Here is a 20,414-nt window from a genome sequence, read left to right on the forward strand (position 1 = left end):
GGTATGCGCTTGGAAATATGGGCGAAGCCGCCGGGATGTGAGGATCAGGGCGTAGGCAAACTTTTCTATTTTCTGGTAGTTCAGCTCGGATCCTTGTAGTGCTTTGCTAACGAAGTAGACGGGTTTTTGCCCTTGTTCGTCTTCTCTGACTAGTGCTGAGGCTATTGCCCGGCTCCCTATTGCGAGGTATAATATGAGCGGTTCTCCTTCTCGTGGCCGAGATAGGATAGGTGGCCATCCTAGGAACTCCTTGAAGTCTAGGAAGGCTTGCTCACATTCTGTCGTCCATTCGAACTGTTTTCCCTTTCTTAAAGTAGCATAGAAGGGAAGAGATCTTATCGCATCTCCTGCTAAGAATCGGGATAGAGCGGCCAACCTCCCGTTGAGTTGTTGTACTTCTTTGATACAGGTTGGGCTCTTCATGTTGAGTATGGCTCGACGCTTGTCTGGATTTGCTTCAATCCCCCTTTGTGTGAGCATGAAACCCAAGAATTTGCCGGCTTCTACTGCGAAGGTGCATTTTGCGGGATTGAGCCGCATGTTGTGTTTCCTGATAGTGTAAAACACTTGAGTCAGGTCGGATAACAATGTATCTTCGCTTTGTGTCTTTATCAACATATCATCTACATAAACTTCCATAATTTTTCCGACGTGATCTGAGAAAACTTTATTCATTAGCCTTTGATAAGTAGCTCCTGCGTTCTTGAGACCAAAAGGCATCACTATGTAACAGTAGTTTGTTTTCGGTGTTAGGAACGAGGTTTTTTCTTGATCTGGTGGATACATGGGGATTTGATTGTACCCTGAATATGCGTCCATGAATGAGAGATACTTATATCCTGATGAAGCATCCACTAGAGCGTCGATGCTTGGGAGTGGGTAGGGGTCTTTTGGGCAGGCTTTGTTGAGGTCGGTGTAGTCGGTGCACATTCGCCACTTCCCATTTGACTTTTTCACCAAGACGACATTTGCTAGCCATAGTGGATATTTGACTTCCCTTATGAACCCTGCCTCAAGTAGCGCTTGTACTTGTTCTTCTACAGCCTGAGCTCGTTCTGGTCCAAGTTTTCTTCGTCTTTGTTGTACCGGCCAAGATCCCGGATAGACTGCCAATTTGTGGCTCATTAGTTCGGGATCAATACCTGGCATGTCGGCGGCTTTCCATGCGAAGAGATCAACATTATCTCGTAGGAACCGTATTAGTGATTCCTTTATGTCTCCTTTTAAGATCGTGCCAATATTAGTTGTTTTATCCGAGGTGTCCCCGATCTGGATTCTTTCTACTTCTCCTTCGGGTTGTGGTCAGAGTTCTTCTCGCCTCTGAACTCCACCGAGCTCGATTGTGTGGAACTCTCCTCCTTTACCTCGGAGGTTTAGGCTTTCTTTATAACAGTGACGTGCCATCTTTTGATCTGCCTTTATTGTTGCTATCCCTTCCGCAGTTGGGAATTTCATACATAGATGTGGAGTTGAAACTATTGCACCGGGTTGATTTAACGTTGTTCGACCTATTAAGGCATTGTAGGCTGAGCTTACGTCGACCACGATGTAGTCTATATTGAGTGTTCTGGATTGGTTCCCCTTTCCGAAGGTTGTATGCATCGATATGTATCCCAGCGGTTGAACTGGGGTATCTCCTAGTCCGAACAGGCTGTTCGGGTACGCTCTTAGCTCTTTTTCTTCTAGACCGAGTTTGTCGAAGGCAGTTTTGAATAAGATGTCAGCAGAGCTTCCCTGGTCAATTAGTGTACGGTGAAGTTTGGCGTTTGCCAGTATGAGCGTAATGACCATGGGGTCGTCATGTCCCGAGATGATTCCGGATGCGTCTTCCTTGGTAAACGTGATTGCTGGGATGTCTGGGGCTTCCTTTTTTCCTTCGACGTGGTATACCTCTTTGAGGTGTCGCTTGCGAGATGATTTGGAGATTTCTCCTCCAGCAAATCCGCCGTGTATTACGTGAACGTGTCTTTCCGGTGTGCGAGGTGATCGTTCAGATCTTCCAACATCCTCATCCCTTCTTCTTTTTCTTGGTTCGTCATCCCGATTAGCCAAAAACCGATCTAGTTTTCCTTCTCTTACTAGTTTTTCTATGATGTTTTTCAAGTCAAAGCATTCGTTAGTGGAATGCCCTCGAAGTCGGTGATACTCACAGTATTCATTCCGATTTCCTCCTTCTCTTTTGCCTTTAAGTGGCCGAGCTGGAGGGATTTTCTCTGTGTGGCAGACTTCTTTGTAAACATCTACCAAGGATACCCTAAGAGGAGTATAGTTTGATATTTTTTGATTTTCTCTCCGGAGCGATCTTCCTTTTTCTCGAATTCTTTATCTCGGTAGGCAGAACCGAACCTTGAGGTTTCGCCAAGTCGAGAGTTTTCCTCCATGTTGATGTATTTTTGTGCCCGTTCTTGTACTTCGTCTAAGGATGTAGGGTATCTCTTTGATATAGATTGGCTAAATGGTCCTTCTCGTAGGCCATTTATAAGGCCCATAATGGCAGCCTCTGTTGGTAGACTTTGTATGTCCATGCATGTTTTGTTGAATCTTTCCATGTAGTTGCGAAGGCTCTCCCGATCTCCTTGCTTGATCCCTAGTAGGCTAGGTGCGTGTTTGGCTTTGTCCTTTTGTATGGAGAATCGGGCCAGGAACTTGTTGGCCAGGTCGTCGAAACTCGAGATGGATTTTGGGGGTAGGTTGTCAAACCATTTAATGGCTGTCTTGGTGAGAGTTGTTGGAAAGGCTTTGCAGCGAACTGCATCTGAGGCATCTGTGAGGTACATTCTACTTCTGAAGTTGCTGAGATGATGGTTGGGGTCCGAGGTGCCGTCATATAGAGTCATATCCGGAAGCTTGAAATCTTTTGGAATTTTGGTCTTCATAATTTCTCTGGTGAATGGATCTTGATCTTTCTGAGAGCTATCTTCAGTGGATGATCGAGTAGCTTTAGTTTTAAGATCGGCTTCGAGTTTTACAAGCTTATTTTCTAGTTCTCTGCGCCGCCTTATCTCCCGGCGTAGATCTTCTTCCTTTTCACGTTGATGTTGGGCTTCTTTCTCGAGTTGCTCCAATCAATTTTGAAGTGCTTCTATTACTCCTGGATTTGATGAATTTTTGTCTCCGTTGGTTTCTGGAGTATCTTTGAGTATCGTGTCCGCGTTTTTATGCGGCGTTCTGTCTTCCAAACCTGAATCGTGGTCGTTGTCATGGTCATCCGCCATGTTAATGGGATGACTTCCAGGCTCCCCGGCAACGGCGCCAATGTTCCGAAGGTTACCTGAAACTGTAGGCCGATCTCGAATGAGATCTTCTATGTTGGTCGGAGCCGACGTGTCCGGCAGGCGTACGACGGCTGGAGCTGGTGTGTCCGACTTGTTGGACTTGGTGGTGGTGCTGATCCTTCGTCCCCGGAGGGTGGGGGGTACCTGCAAGGGACTCCGATGCTTAAGTTAGCAAGGGTATTAAGCAGGTATTGAGTAGTATCAGAGTATGAGTTATACCTGGGTGCTCTAGTGTATTTATAGTGGTGAAATGTGGCCTCCTGTGGATAAGATAAGTTAGTTATCTTATCTTATCTTTATCTTTAAATGAGGTTATCTTATCTTTCAAGGGAACCGCCTTTATCTCTACGGGCTTGGGCTGCCCTTGGATTTGGGATGTGTTCCTCTATTTGGGCCCTTTGTTTGGGCTTTCCTGTGACTTGGCCGAGCTCTTTGAGAAGAGGTCGGGTTGTCCTGTCCTGAAGAGGTCGGTCGCTTTGTCTGTAGAACATCCCGGATCGGACAGCTCGATCCAGGGTATGAACAGTTCTATAAGGCAATGTTTACCCAATTAGGGGTTCGCCTTCCTTTCTCTTCTTTCCAAATGTCACTCCTAAATAGGTTTCCATCTGCTGTTTTGAGATGGTGTGTGAATATTTAGAGTTGCCGGTGTCTGTCGATGTATTTCTTTTCCTTTTTACCCATACGAATCCTTCCAAAGAGGGGAAGGCAAGGAAAGGGTTTATGTCCTTCCGGTCTGCCCAGGGTCAGAAGATTTTTGGCTTGTTCGAGGACTCTTACCATGGGTTCAAGAATAAGTATTTTAAGGTACGTCCCGCCAAAGGTCGTCATCCCTTCTGGTTGTCGTTAGAAGGGCAGCAGCTCATCCTGACATATTGGAGTTTCGGGGCAGGGTCGAATGCCTTTACCAAGGTAATGTACAAAGGGATGTCCTCCGTGGATAAAAAGATTGCTGACGTGTTGTTGGCCGTTTTTAGAAAAAACCACGTGAACCCTCATCTACTCATGGGTGACCGGGAAGTCGCTACAAATTATATCCGTGAGTAGCTTTAACTTGTTTCTTGCATTACTGTTGCTTTGATTTGTTATGCCGACTTCACGACTAACTGGTTTCACTATTTTACTACAGTGGGATGTCTGCCGAAGTGATCGGCCTTCAAAATTTGTATATCACCTTTTTGGCTGGCGATAGCAACGAGGAACCGATTGACAAGAACCAGGAGGCTCCACCTGAAAATAACGAGAATCAGGTGGTGCCTCCCCCAATAGTGCCGAGATGTCAGCCCAGAATGCCGATGAAACGCATGTCTTTCCTAACCAGGGTGAGGTGGTGGGTACTGGCGAGGGCTCGACCTCTAATGTGCAATTTGAGGAGGATGATGTGAGGGTTATAAATAATCCAAAAAGGAAGAGGTCTTCTTCTAGCCCTGACGGGGCTCTTACCGTTATGGAGAGGAACTTCGACGCTGGAAACCTTATAGATTCCCAATTGCTTCCTGGCACGGAGGAATATTTTCATGGCTCTGACCTCCCAGGGCAAGCGAGGTGGATGTATCGTTCTCTTCTTTGCGGCGCTGCGATAGTGAGGAAGGCTGAGTTTGCCCTGTTGGGAATGCAGTCGCTGTAGAGGAAGCTCGAATCTTCCACTAAGGCCAACAACAAATTCAAAGTTGAAGTTGAAACACTCCGGGAGCAGTTGTCCCAAGCAAATAAGAAGCTCGAGACTACCGAGGAGAAGGCCAAATTTGCTGAGGGAAAATTGAAGACTTCTGATGCAGCCGTGTCCCGGTTAACCGAGCGGGAGCTGACTTTGGAGGGTCAGCTTAACGCTGCTCAGGGCCGGGTGGTCGCATTGGAGAAAGAGCATGATGAGGCTGTCTCGTCGGCTAAGACTGCCTAAGATGAAGCTGCTGAATTTAAGAAGAAGTTCAAGGAGACTGTGAAACAAGGAAAGAGTGCTATATTGATGACTGAAGAGGCCCTTAAAGCTCAAGTGAAGATCGTGGCTCATGACTTCGACACCTCGGCGATTGGGGTCTTCAAGACCATCCGGGACGGCAAAATTGTCGATATGCCGAATAAGTGATCTTTGTAGTCGTGTGAATTTTGAAACTTTGTTATTCTTGTAAACCTTGTTGCATATTTTGGTGAACTTTGATTTTGTTTGTGTTGGATAACTTTAAACTGCTTTAGTAGTCGCCTGGTCGGCTTATGATTAGTGTTCTTCCACTCTTACTTGATAGTGCCTTTCGCTCTGTTTTGTTACTGTTTTGTTGGTATTGGCTTGCCGGTTATGTTCGCTTACCGTTGCATTGGTAATGTGGCGGAGCCAAGTCGTGGCTTTATTATTGCTATAGCCGTTTGTTTTGGTGTTAATTTGGTTGGTTCCCGGGGTGATCAGTCCCGGGCTACCATATCATCGCCTCTTTTACTATGCATCGTAAGAGATTTTATTGAGATGGGGTGTAAAAAAGGTAAATTTAATCACAAGTAAACATTAATCAGTAGTTAATTAAATCTATGGCAATAATAAGAACTTGACAGAAGTGAATTATTCGATGATAAAGCAAGACTCGGGCCTTACGGAGCCCGTTAAGTCGTCTGTGTAAGAGTAAAACCTTCGTGTTCCATGTTCTCGAGACTTCCTTGCCATCGAGCCTTTCTAACTTGTAGGCGCCTTTGCAGATTACTTCCTTTATCCTGTATGGGCCTTCCCAGTTCGCCGCCAACTTACCTTCCCCTGGTGTCAGCAATCCGAGATCGTTTCGCCGCAGCACCAGGTCATTTTGCTCGAATTCTCTCTTGAGTACTTTAGCATTGTAGCGCAAGGACATTCTTTGCTTCAGCGCTGCTTCCGACAAATGGGCAATCTCTCTTGTTTCGTCTACCATGTCGTTTTCCACGGCTTCTTCCACTCCTCCCAAGAGCAACCGTGGGCTTGGCTCACTGACCTCTACAGGTATCATAGCATCCACCCCGTATGTTAGTCGAAAAGGGGTCTGCCCGGTGGACGATTACTGGGTCGTGCGTTAGTACTAGAGGACTGAAGCGAGCTTGTCTGCCCGTGCTCCCTTTTTCTGATCTAGCCGCTTCTTGAGGCCTTGCAAAATGACCTTATTGGTGGCCTCAACTTGGCCGTTCGTCTTGGGGTGTTTCACAGATGAGAACTTTTGCTTTATGCCCAGGCCGGCGAGGAACTCTCTGAACTTCTTATCAGTGGACTGCGTCCCGTTATCAGAGATTACGACCTCAGGGATGCCGAATCGAGTTACTATCTGTCTCCACATGAACTTTCGGCAATTGGATGAGGATATGCTGGCCAGCGGCTCGGCCTCTATCCACTTGGTATAATAGTCGATAGCAACTATAAGGTACTTGACTTGCCCTGGGCCTACCGGAAAGGGACCCAGGAGGTCGACTCCCTAGTGCGAGAAAGGTCGGGAAGACGTCAACAGATTTAGCTCGGCTGCCAGCGCTTTGTGAAAATTTGTGTTCTCCTGGCATTTGACGCACTTCTTCACGAACTCTTTAGAGTCCTTCATCATTGATGGCCAGTAATAACCAGCTCTAATAAGCTTCCTCGCTAGTGCTTTGCCCTCAATATGGTGATCGCAACACCCTTCATGGACCTCTCTAAGCACATAACCTGTTTGGCTTAGATGCAGACATTTCAGCAAGGGTTGGCTGAGTCCCTTCTTGAACAATTGACCTTGTATGATCGCATACTTGGCCGCTTCCCTCCTTAATGCTTTGGCCGACTTCTAATCACTAGGGAGCTTGCCACTTTCCAGGAAGTCGATAATCGGGTTCATCCAGGAGGGATCTTCCTTTGTTTTGTGGAGGGTGACCGCTGGCTCTTTTATCAGCCCTTGAATGAGAGACCGGTTGCTCGTCCCAGGTTTGGTGCTCGCTAGCTTGGACAGGAGGTCTGCTCGAGTGTTCCTTTCTCTCGGAACGTGTTGGACCGTGACCTCCTCGAATTGTTTGCTTACCTTTTTGACCTTCTCCAGATATTTCTGTAACAGGGAGTCCCTGGCTTGGTAGGTCCCCTTGGTCTGAGAAGTAACGACCTGTGAGTCGCTACACACTTCAAGTCTTGTGGCTCCGACTTTTTTAGCCAGGACTAATCCGCCCAGAAGGGCCTCGTACTCCGCTTGATTGTTTAACACTGGGAACTCGAACTTGATTGACTATTCGTAAACGACCCCAGTTGGGCTTTCCAAGATTATCCTTGCTCCGCCGAACGTCTGGTTGGAGGCTTCGTCTACGTGGAGCTTCCATCGTATGGTCGGTGCCTTGGTCGCATCCCCCGTCACTTCTACCAAGAAGTCGGCGATGGCCTGTGCTTTGATCGCATGCCTGGGCTCGTATTGCAGGTCATACTGGGACAGCTCGATAGCCTAGGTCATCATTCTTCCCGCTAAGTCGGGCTTCTGGAGGACCTGGCAAATTGAATGGTCTATCCTTACGACCACTTTTCTCGTTGCAGTGCTTTGCTCACAAAGTAGACTAGTTATTGGGCCTTTCCTTCTTCTCGCACCAAAACTGCTGCCATGGCTTCATCCGTTATGGCCAAGTACAGGTACAGTGGTTTGCCGTCATTGAGCTTCCCGAGGACAGGTGGCGTTGCTAGTATCTTCTTAAAATACGTGAAGGCTTCTTCACATGCTAGGATCCACTCAAATGCTATTCCTTTCTTCATCAAGTTGAAGAATGGCAATGCCTTGGCAGCCGATGCCCTAAGGAACCAGGACAGCACAGTGAGCCTTCCTGCCAACCTCTGAATGTCTTTGACACACCCTGGACTTTTCATTTGTAGTATCGCTTCGCACTTTTCCGGGTTGGCCTCTACCCTTCTTTGAGTTATTATAAACCCCAAGAATTTTCCTGCTTCCATGGCAAAGGCACACTTAAGCGGGTTGAGCCTCATGCCGTGTTGTCGAAGAGAGGCGAACACCTTTTCCAGATCCTTTGTGAGGTCTTCAGGTCGCGTGGTCTTCACCAGGATATCATCCACATATACTTCCACTATTCTGCCTATAAGGTCGTTGAATATCTTATTCATCAACCTTTGATAGGTGGCCCCTGCGTTCTTCAGCTCGAATGGCATCACCTTGTAGTAGTATATTCCTTCGGGCGTTATGAATGCCATATTTTCTTCATCTGGATGGTGCATCGGTATTTGATTGTAGCCAGAATAAGCATCCATGAAGCTCAGATACCGATATCCCGTCGCCGCGTTGATGAGTACGTCTATGTTTGGGAGGGGGTAAGAGTCTTTGGGACATGCTTTGTTAAGGTCGGAGTAGTCCACGTACATTCTCCATTTTCCATTGTGCTTTCTAACCAGAACTACATTCGACAGCTAAGTCAAGTAGTCGAGTTCCCGTATAAATCCTGCTTCGAGAAGGCCGGCCGTCTACCTGGCCACCTCCTCTGCCCTTTCCTGCGATATTTTCCTTCTCCTTTAGGCTACTGGTTTGGCTTCCGCTTTGACGGCCAGACGATGGGACACGAGCTGAGGATCTATCCATGGCATGTCGGCTGGCGTCCAGGCAAAGAGGTCACCATTGGCTCTGATCATTTCCATTAGGGGTTCCTTTAATTGGTGCGGGAGGTTTCTATTGATGAAGGTGGACTTCTCCTCGGAGTCGCCAACCCTAAATTTTGTCTAAGTCCCCTTCTGGCTCAGGTCTAGGCTTGTCGTCAACCCTAGCATCCAGGTCTGCGAGGAATACTCCCGATGCCTCTTTGAATTTTTTTCCTCAGGGAGAGACTGGCATTGTCGCAGGTGACTGCTGTTTCCAGGTCTCCCCTTATAGATCCCACAGACCCCTTATCAGTGATGAACTTCATTACCAACATCTTTGTACTGATCACTGCCCCAAGGTCATTGATGGTCTTTCTCCTCAGGATGACGTTGTAGGCTGTGGAGTCCGGAAGAACCACGAACTCTGCCATTACCGACCTTCTTGCTTGTCCTGGTCCTATGGATGTCGGAAGGGAGATTGTCCCATCGGGCTTGATGAAGGGGTCGCCCAAGCCTACTACACCGTGCTTATGCGTTTTTAAATCGGCATCTCAGAAACCCAGAGCGTCAAACACATTGCGGAACATGATATTCGAGTCGGCACCGGTGTCTATGAGGATCCGCTTAATCAGGCCGGTTCCCACTCTGGCCTTGATGACCATCGGAGAGGCTTCCACTATTTCATCAAACTATTGGTTGTTTGGATCGAATGATATGGGTGGAGTCCTCTTGGCATTTGGTGTGGGGTTAGACGATGAGACCACTAGGACTTTGGCGTCCTTTTTGTGTGCCAACTTTGACCTTGGAGCCGCGTCTCTTCCGATAACTACATTTACTATTGTGAGACCATGCTCATGGTCATCAGGCTCGTGATGTCGCTTCACTGTGCGTCTTTTGTCCTCTCCCCCTTAGTTTCGATCTCATCTTTTCGGTTCCCTGATGAAGTGGGAGAATTCGGCTAGCTTTCTGTCCCGGATCGCTTGTTCTTGCGCATCTTTTAGGTTAAAACAATCATGTGTCTTGTGTCCATAACCCTTGTGGTAATCACAGTAGAGACTCTTGCTCCCTCCAGTTCTGTCCTTCAGAGGTCGGGGTTTCGACAGGATCCCCTTCTCAGCTATCTACTGATAAACTTCTACAATGGGCAATGTGAGGGGGGTATAGTTGGTAAACTTTCCCACTCAGGGAAACTGCTTGAATGTCTTGGTCGGTGCTCCGTCTTTGGGGTGTTCCTTTGGCCTTTCCCAACTGCCGTGCTGTCGAGGTTGATTGTAGGCGGGCTGTCACTTGTTGGCTGCCACAATTTGACTGACTTCTTCGTCGTTGATATATTCCCTAGCCATGCTTTGGATCTCTTGTATCATCCACACCGGCTTCGTGGTGAGATGCTTACTGAAATCCTCATTAAGAAGTCCATTCATCAAACACAAACTGGCCACCGAGTCGGCTAGGCCGTCAATCTCCAAACACTCATCGTTGAACCGGTCCAAATATTTTCTAGTCGGCTCGCCGGGCCTTTGTGCACCCCAAGTAAGTTGATCGGGTGTTTTGCCTTCACAATTCGAGTACTGAATTGGGCCAAGAAAGTGCAGCTGATGTCCGGGAACCTGGTGACAAAACCTTGCGGGATGCTGTTAAACCACCGTATTGCAGGTCCCGCCAGGGTGACCGGGAAAGCGCGAAACCTAACTTCGTTGCCAACCCCCTCCAAATTCATTCTGGCCTCGAAGGCCATTAGATGCTCCTGTGGGTCTTGAGTTCCATCGTACCTCATGTCCATCGGCTTATCAAAGTGCTTCGGTAGCCGGACCTCGAGGACGGAACGATGGAAGGGGGTTGCTCCCGTGATCACAGGTAATTGCGTAATTGGTATGCGAAATTGTGATCACTACAACTTCGCACAACTAACCAGCAAGTGTACTGGGTCGTCCAAGTAATAAACCTTACGCGAGTAAGGGTCGATCCCACAGAGATTGTTGGTATGAAGCAAGCTATGGTCACCTTGTAAATCTTAGTCAGGCAAACACAAATGGATATGGGTGATATACGAATAAAACATAAAGATAAAGATAGAGATACTTATGTAATTCATTGGTGGGAATTTCAGATAAGCGCATGAAGATGCTGTGTCCCTTCCGTCTCTCTGCTTTCCTACTGTCTTCATCCAATCCTTCTTACTCCTTTCCATGGCAAGCTTATGCAAGGGTTTCACCGTTGTCAGTGGCTACCTCCCATCCTCTCAGTGGAAATGTTCAACGCACCCTATCACGGCACGGCTATCCATCTGTCGGTTCTCAATCAGGCCGGAATAGAATCCAGTGATTCTTTTGTGTCTGTCACTAACGCCCCGCCTTCAGGAGTTTGAAGCACGTCACAGTCATTCAATCATTGAATCCTACTCAGAATACCACAGACAAGGTTAGACCTTCCGGATTCTCTTGAATGCCGCCATCAGTTCTAGCCTATACCACGAAGACTCTGATCTCATGGAATGGCTGGCTCGGTTGTCAGGCGAGCGCTCGGTTGTCAGGCGATCAACCATGCATCGTGTATCAGGAATCTAAGAGACATTCACCCAATCTAAGGTAGAACGGAGGTGGTTGTCAGGCACACGTTCATAGGTGGGAATGATGATGAGTGTCACGGGTCATCACATTCATCAAGTTGAAGAACAAGTGATATCTTAGAACAAGAACAAGCGGAATTGAATAGAGGAACAATAGTAATTGAATTAATACTCGAGGTACAGCAGAGCTCCACACCTTAATCTATGGTGTGTAGAAACTCCACCATTGAAAATACATAAGAACAAGGTCTAGGCCTGGCCGAATGGCCAGCCTCCCAAAGAGGGTTCAATCATAAAAACATGATCAAAAGCTCTGTAATACAATAGTAAAAGGTCCTACTTATAGAGAACTAGTAGCCTAGGGTTTACAGAGATGAGTAAATGACACAAAAATCCACTTCCGGGCCCACTTGGTGTGTGCTTGGGCTGAGAATTGAAGCATTTTCGTGTAGAGACTCTTCTTGGAGTTAAACGCCAGCTTTTATGCCAGTTTGGGCGTTTAACTCCCATCCTTGTGACAGTTCCGGCGTTTAACACTGGAAATCCTAAGGGTGACTTTGAACGCCGGTTTGGGCCATCAAATCTTGGGCAAAGTATGAACTATCATATATTGCTGGAAAGCCCAGGATGTCTACTTTCCAACGCCGTTGAGAGCGCGCCAATTGGGCTTTTGTAGCTCCAGAAAATCCACTTCGAGTGCAGGGAGGTCAGAATCCAACAGCATCTGCAGTCCTTTTTAGTCTCTGAATCAGATTTTTGCTCAGGTCCCTCAATTTCAGCCAGAAAATACCTGAAATCACAGAAAAACACACAAACTCATAGTAAAATCCAGAAAAGTAAATTTTAACTAAAAACTAATAAAAATATACTAAAAACTAACTAGATCATACCAAAAACATACTAAAATAATGCCAAAAAGCGTACAAATTATCCGCTCATCACAACACCAAACTTAAATTGTTGCTTGTCCTCAAGCAACTGAAAATCAAATATGATAAAAAGAAGAAAATATGCAATGAATTCCAAAAACATCTATGAAGATCAGTATTAATTAGATGAGCGGGACTTTTAGCTTTTTGCCTCTGAATAGTTTTGGCATCTCACTCTATCCTTTGAAATTCAGAATGATTGGCTTCTTTAGGAACTCAGAATCCAGATAGTGTCATTGATTCTCCTAGTTAAGTATGATGATTCTTGAACACAGCTACTTATTGAGTCTTGGCCGTGGTCCCAAGCACTCTGTCTTCCAGTATTACCACCGGATACATACATGCCACAGACACATAATTGGGTGAACCTTTTCAGATTGTGACTCAGCTTTGCTAGAGTCCCCAATTAGAGGTGTCCAGGGTTCTTAAGCACACTCTTTTTGCCTTGGATCATGGTGCACGAATTTGTAATTCACACAACTAACCAGCAAGTGCACTGGGTCGTCCAAGTAATACCTTACGTGAGTAAGGGTCGATCCCACGGAGATTATTGGTTTGAAGCAATCAATGTTTATTTTATTAATCTTAGTCAGGAGGCCAATAAGGTTATTTGGATTTAATTGTAAGAAGTCAAAGTATTTAAAATTATTAGAAAAATAAGAGAGAATCAAAACGTTACTTGGTGTGCAATAATGAGAAATATGTTGGAGTTTTGGAGATGCGTTGTCCTTTGAATTTCTACTTTTCCTTGAAGTCCTCTTCCCACACGCAGGGTTCCTTCCATGGCAAGCTCTATGTAGGGTGTCACCGTTGTCAATGGCTACCTCCCATCATCTCAGTGAAAACATTCCTATGCTCTGTCACAGCACGGCTAATCATCTGTCGGTTCTCAATCAGGTTGGAATAGAATCCATTGATTCTTTTGTGTCTGTCACTAACGCCCAGCCTTCAGGAGTTTGAAGCTCATCACAGTCATTCAATCCCAGAATCCTACTCGGAATACCACAGACAAGGTTTAGACTTTCCGGATTCTCATGAACGCCGCCATCAATCCGGCTTATACCACGAAGATTCTGATTAAGGAATCTAAGAGATATTCATTCAATCTGATGTAGAATGGAGGTGGTTGTCAGGCACACATTCATAGATTGAGGAAGGTGATGAGTGTCACGGATCATCACCTTCTCCATAATTAAGCGCGAATGAACATCTTAGATAAGAACAAGCATGTTTGAATGGAAAACAAAGGAATTGTATTAAATCATCGAGACGCCGCATAGCTCCTCACCCCCAACAATGGAGTTTAGAGACTCATGCCGTCAAAAAGTATGTAATTCAGATCTGAAAATGTCATGAGGTACAAGATAAGTCTCTAAAAGTTGTTTAAATAGTAAACTAGTAACCTAGGTTTACAGAATATGAGTAAACTAAGATGATTGGTGCAGAAATCCACTTCTGGGGCCCACTTGGTGTGTGCTGGGGCTGAGACTAAAGCTATCCACGAGTTGAGGCCTTTCTTGGAGTTGAACTCCAAGTTATGACGTGTTTTGGGCGTTCAACTCCGGATTATGATGTTTTTCTGGCGTTTAACTCCAGACAGCAGCATCTACTTGGCGTTCAACACCAAGTTACGTCGTCTTTCTTCGCGCAAAATATAGACTATTATATATTGATGGAAAGCCCTGGATGTCTACTTTCCAACGCCGTTGAGAGCGCGCCAATTGGACTCCTGTAGCTCCAGAAAATCCATTTCGAGTGCAGGGAGGTCAGGATCCAACAGTATCAGCAGTCATTTTTCAGCCTAACTCAGATTTTTGCTCAGCTCCCTCAATTTCAGCCAAAAAATACCTGAAATCACAGAAAAACACACAAACTCATAGTAAAGTCCAGAAATATGATTTTTGCCTAAAAACTAATATTATTCTACTAAAAACTAATTAAAACATGCTAAAATCTACATGAAATTACCCCCAAAAAGCGTATAAAATATCCACTAATCACAACACCAAACTTAAACTGTTGCTTGTCCTCAAGTAACTAGACAAATAAAATAGGTTTTAATAGAAATTAAGAAGTATTAATATTTTAGAGTTTTAAATGAAGCTCAGATTCTTATTAGATGAGCGAGGCTTGTAGCTTTTTTGTTTCTGAACAGTTTTGGCATCTCCCTTTATCCTTTGAATTTCAGAATGATTGGCATCCATAGGAACTCAGAATCCAGATAGTATTATTGATTCTCCTAGTGTAGTATGTTGATTCTTGAACACAATTATTTTATGAGTCTTGGCCGTGGCCCTAAGCACTTTGTTTTCCAGTATTACCACCAGATACATAAATGCCACAGACACATGACTAGGTGAACCTTTTCAGATTGTGACTTAGCTTTGCTAGAGTCCCCAGTCAGAGGTGTCCAGAGCTCTTGAGCACACTCTTTTTGCCTTGGATCACGACTTTAACCACTCAGTCTCAAGTTTGTAACTTGGACCTGCATGCCACAAGCACATGGTTAGGGACAGCTTGGTTTAGCCGCTCAGGCCTGGAACTATTTCCTTGGGCCCTCCTATGCACTGATGCTCAAAGCCTTGGATCCTTTTTACCCTTGCCTTTTCGTTTTAAGGGCTATTGGCTTTTTCTACTGCTTTTTTTTTGAATGGACTGCTTTTTCTTGCTTCAAGAATCAATTTCATGATTTTTCAGATCATCAATAATATTTTTCATGTTCCTCATTCTTTCAGGAGCCAATATTCATCAAATTCAAAGTACAAGTTATGCACTGTTCAAGCATTCATTCAGAGAACAAAAAGTATTGCCACCACACATAATTAATTATAATTTTTATTATTAAGAACTCGAAAAATATAGATTACTTCTTTATTCAAAAAAAATTCTACTACTTTATTCATGTCTGATGATGATGAGAAAAATAAATTATAGCTTAATTGGAAATAAAATCAAAATAGATATACTAATTAATACTACTAATACCGCTATATATCTCCTAAGGTAAATTTCCATAATAACATTATCACAAAGTAAAAAAAAAAAATTTTGGAACTCAACAACCTGTTTGTTTTGAGAAGTAGATGTTCCTCTAATCTGTGGGGTGTTGTTCAAGGATTAATTTTTGGCGCTTCAGCTCCCTTAGATCACGCCCTTGCTCTTCCTGTTCCTTAAGTAGTTTGCAAAGCATGCTACTTTGATTGTTCTGTTCTTCCTTTAATTGATCCATAGCTTCTTGCAATTTGGAAATAGAAGCCTCAAGATGTTCCCAATATTCGAATTGAGGCAGTTCTGGGAGGGCTTCCTGTGCTCTCCTATTGGTTGAATCATCTTGTTGCTGTTGTCTGACGATTGATATTCCAGTGATTGGCCTCTCAACTGGGATATATTCTGTTATTCCCATCTTCACTCCAGCATCTTTGCAGAGCCTAGAAATTAAGCTTGGATAGGCCAATCTGGCGTCCTTGGAATTCCTGTTTGCTATTTTGTATAGCTCACATGAGATCAATTGATGGACTTCTACTTCTTTTCCCAACATGATGCAGTGAATCATTATTGCTCTTTTAATAGTAACTTCAGAACGGTTGCTGGTGGGCAATATGGAATGCCCTATGAAATCTAGCCAACCTCTGGCTACTGGTTTTAGATCTTCTCTTTTGAGTTGAACTGGGACGCCAGTCGTGCTGGTGGTCCACTTGGCTTCAGGGATGCATATATCCTCCAGAATCTTGTCCAGACCTTTATTTACCCTCATCATTCTCCTATTAAAGGAGTCTGGGTCATCTTTCAGTTGGGGAAGCTTAAATATCTCCCTGATCATGTCAGGATGGGTATGAATAATCTTTCCTCTGACTAAGGTCCGATGGTCAAAGAGAGCAGCTCCAATTATTCTTTGCCGGTCTGTCTGCCATAGATTAGCATAGAACTCTTGAACCATATTCCTTCCCACTTTCGTTTCAGGATTGGCCAGAATTTCCCAGTTCCTGTTTCGAATTTGCTCGTGGATCTCCGGATATTCATCTTCTTTCAGATCAAATTTGACTTCCGGGATCACTGATCTGTGACTCATTATCTTGTAGTAATGGTCTGAATGTTCTTTAGTTAAGAACTTCCCTTGATTCCAAAGTGGCTTTGGAATGTTCTCTTTCTTGCCTCTTGGGTTGGGTTGTTTTCCTTTAGGAGCCATGATCTTTAGTGGGTATGTTTTTGTGATCACGGATAAACACACCAAACTTAGAGCTTTGCTTGTCCTCAAGCAAAAGAAGAGAAAGAAGAGGGATAGGAGGAGAGCAAGTGTTTGATGGTGATGAGGAGAGGGGCGCCGAATTCAATATATAGGGAGGGGGTGGGTAATTTTCGAAAATAGGAAAAAGATAAGAATAAGAATAAGATATAAGATATGATTTGTAAAAGATAGATATGATAAGAAAAAGATATAATTTAAAAAGAGAAAGATTTAACTAATAATTAAAAGATAGATCTGAATTTTTAATTTTGAAAAAGATTTTTAAAAAGATAATTGAGTTTTGAAAACAAACTTAAAAGAGTTGGATTGGATTGGAAAACAATTTGGCTTTATGGATTAAGATATATTTGAAATTTTTGAAACATGGATTTTTAGAAAACTAATTTGATATGAGGGATGACAATTTGAAACATGTTTATGTAAGAAATCATGAATTGAAACATAAAAATTTAGAAAAAAAATATAAAGAAAAACAAAACTTTTTTTACCTCCTCCCACCATCCTGGCGTTAAACGCCCAAATGCTGCTTCTCCTGGGCGTTCAACGCCCAGTTGATGCTTCTTTCTAGCGTTGAACGCCAGGAGGTCCTTTGTCACTGGGCGTTTTTCTGAACGCCCAGAAGGTGCTTCTTTCTGGCGTTCAACGCCCAGAAGATGCTCCTTTCTGGCGTTCAACGCCCAGATGGCTACTCTTACTGGCGTTGAATGCCCAGTAGGTGCTTCTTTTGGGCGTTCAACGCCCAAAACATTTCTTACTGGCTTTTTGATGCCAGTAAGCTTTCCAAATTTCCCTGTGACTTCAATCAATTGTTACTTCACCTTTTGAAGATACTCTGGCATCTACCTGTAAAACTTGATCAATTAGAAAAAGACAAATAAAATTAAATTTTGTGATTTGGATGGGTTGCCTCCCAGCAAGCGCTTCTTTAATGTCATTAGCTGGACTGTTACTGAGCTTTAATTAAGTCTCAGTTTTGAGCATTCTTGCTCAAAATTACCTTCAAGATAATGCTTAACTCTTTGTCCATTAACAATGAACTTTTTGTTAGATTCATTATCCTGAAGCTCTACGTATCCATATGGTGATACACTTGTAATTACATATGGGCCTCTCCACCGGGATTTTAATTTCCCAGGGAATAATTTGAGCCTAGAATTAAATAGCAGAACTTTCTGCCCTGGCTCAAAGACTCTGGATGACAATTTCTTATCATGCCATCTTTTTGCTTTCTCCTTGTAAATTTTTGCATTCTCGAAAGCATTGAGTCTAAATTCCTCTAGCTCATTTAACTGGAGCAATCGTTTTTCTCCAGCTAACTTGGCATCAAGGTTTAGGAATCTGGTTGCCCAGTAGGCCTTGTGTTCCAGTTCCACTAGCAAGTGACATGCGTTTCCATACACAAGCTGGTATGGAGAGGTCCCTATAGGGGTCTTGAATGCTGTTCTGTATGCCCACAGAGCATCATCCAAGCTTCTTGCCCAATCCCTTCTACGGTTAATTACAGTCCGTTCCAGGATTCTTTTGAGTTCTCTATTTGAGACTTCAGCTTGCCCATTAGTTTGTGGGTGATATGGAGTAGCTATCCTGTGGCTAACTCCATAACGTACTAGAGCAGCGTAAAGCTGTTTATTGCAGAAATGAGTGCCCCCATCACTGATTAATACTCTAGGGATACCAAATCTGCTGAAGATGTGTTTCTGGAGGAATTTTAACACTGTTTTAGTGTCATTAGTGGGTGTTGCAATAGCCTCCACCCATTTGGATACATAATCCACTGCCACCAGAATATAAGTGTTTGAGTATGATGGTGGGAAAGGTCCCATGAAGTCAATGCCCCATACATCAAACAACTCAATCTCCAATATCCCTTGTTGAGGCATGGCATAACTGTGAGGTAGGTTGCCTGATCTTTGGCAACTGTCACAATTAAGCACAAATGCTCGGGAGTCTTTATAGAGAGTAGGCCAGTAGAAGCCACTTTGGAGGACTCTTGTGGCTGTTCGCTCACTTCCAAAATGTCCTCCATACTGTGATCCATGGCAGTGCCATAAAATCTTTTGCGCTTCTTCCTTAGGCACACATCTACGGATTACTCCGTCTGCACATGTCTTGAAGAGATATGGTTCATCCCAAAGATAGTACTTTGCATCTGTAATTAATTTCTTTGATTGCACCCTACTGTACTCTTTGGGTATGAATCTCACTGCCTTGTAGTTTGCAATGTCTGCAAACCATGGCACTTCCTGGATGGCAAAGAGTTGCTCATTCGGAAAAGTTTTAGAGATCTTAGTGAGAGGGAGGGACGCCCCTTCTACTGGTTCTATTCGGGACAGGTGATCTGCTACTTGATTCTCTGTCCCTTTTCTGTCTCTTATTTCTATATCAAACTCTTGCAGAAGCAACACCCATCTGATGAGTCTGGGTTTTGAATCCTGCTTTGTGAGTAGATATTTAAGAGCAGCATGATCAGTGTACACAATCACTTTTGATCCTACTAAATAGGATCTGAATTTGTCAATGGCGTAAACCACTGCAAGTAGCTCTTTTTCTGTGGTTGTGTAATTCTTCTGTGCGTCATTTAGAACACGGCTGGCGTAGTAAATGACGTGCAGAAGCTTGTCATGCCTTTGTCCTAACACTGTACCAATGGCATGGTCACTGGCATCACACATCAATTCAAATGGTAATGTCCAGTCTGGTGCAGAGATAATTGGTGCTGTAACCAATTTAGCTTTCAGAGTCTCAAATGCCTGCAGACACTCTTTATCAAAGATAAATGGCGTGTCAGTGGCTAGCAGGTTGCTCAGAGGTTTGGCAATTTTTGAAAAATCCTTTATAAACCTCCTATAGAATCCTGCATGCCCCAGAAAGCTTCTGATTGCCTTAACATTGGCAGGTGGTGGTAATTTTTCAATTACCTCTACCTTAGCTTGATCCACCTCTATCCCCTTGTTCGAGATTTTGTGCCCAAGGACGATTCCTTCAGTCACCATAAAGTGACACTTTTCCCAGTTTAAAACCAGGTTAGTCTCTTGGCATCTTTTCAGAACAAGTGCTAAGTGGTTAAGGCAGGAGCTGAATGAGTCTCCAAATACTGAAAAGTCATCCATGAAGACTTCCAGGAATTTTTCCACCATATCGGAGAAAATTGAGAGCATGCACCTCTAAAAAGTTGCAGGTGCATTGCACAGGCCAAATGGCATCCTTCTGTATGCAAATACTCCGGATGGGCAGGTGAATGCCGTTTTCTCCTGATCCTGGGGATCTACTGCAATTTGATTATAACCTGAATATCCATCCAGGAAGCAGTAGTATTCATGACCTGCTAGTCTTTCTAGCATTTGGTCTATGAATGGTAAAGGAAAATGATCCTTTCTGGTGGCTGTATTGAGCCTTCTATAATCAATACACATACGCCACCCTGTAACTGTTCTTGTAGGAACCAGTTCATTTTTTTCATTGTGAACCACTGTCATACCTCCCTTTTTAGGGACGACTTGGACAGGGCTTACCCAGGGGCTGTCAGAAATAGGATAAATAATCCCAGCCTCTAGTAATTTAGTGACCTCCTTTTGCACCACTTCCTTCATGGCTGGGTTCAGCCGCCTTTGTGGTTGGACCACAGGCTTGGCGTCACCTTCCAATAGGATCTTGTGCATGCATCTGGCTGGACTAATGCCCTTAAGATCACTGATGGACCACCCAAGAGCTGTCTTGTGTGTCCTTAGCACTTGAATTAGTGCTTCCTCTTCCTGTGGCTCTAAGGTAGAGCTTATAATTACAGGAAAGGTATTACCTTCTCCCAGAAATGCATATTTCAAGGATGGTGGTAATGGTTTGAGCTCAGGTTTAGGAGGTTTCTCCTCCT

Source organism: Arachis hypogaea, chromosome 4, assembly GCF_003086295.3.
Source record: "Arachis hypogaea cultivar Tifrunner chromosome 4, arahy.Tifrunner.gnm2.J5K5, whole genome shotgun sequence".
NCBI lineage: Eukaryota > Viridiplantae > Streptophyta > Magnoliopsida > Fabales > Fabaceae > Arachis > Arachis hypogaea.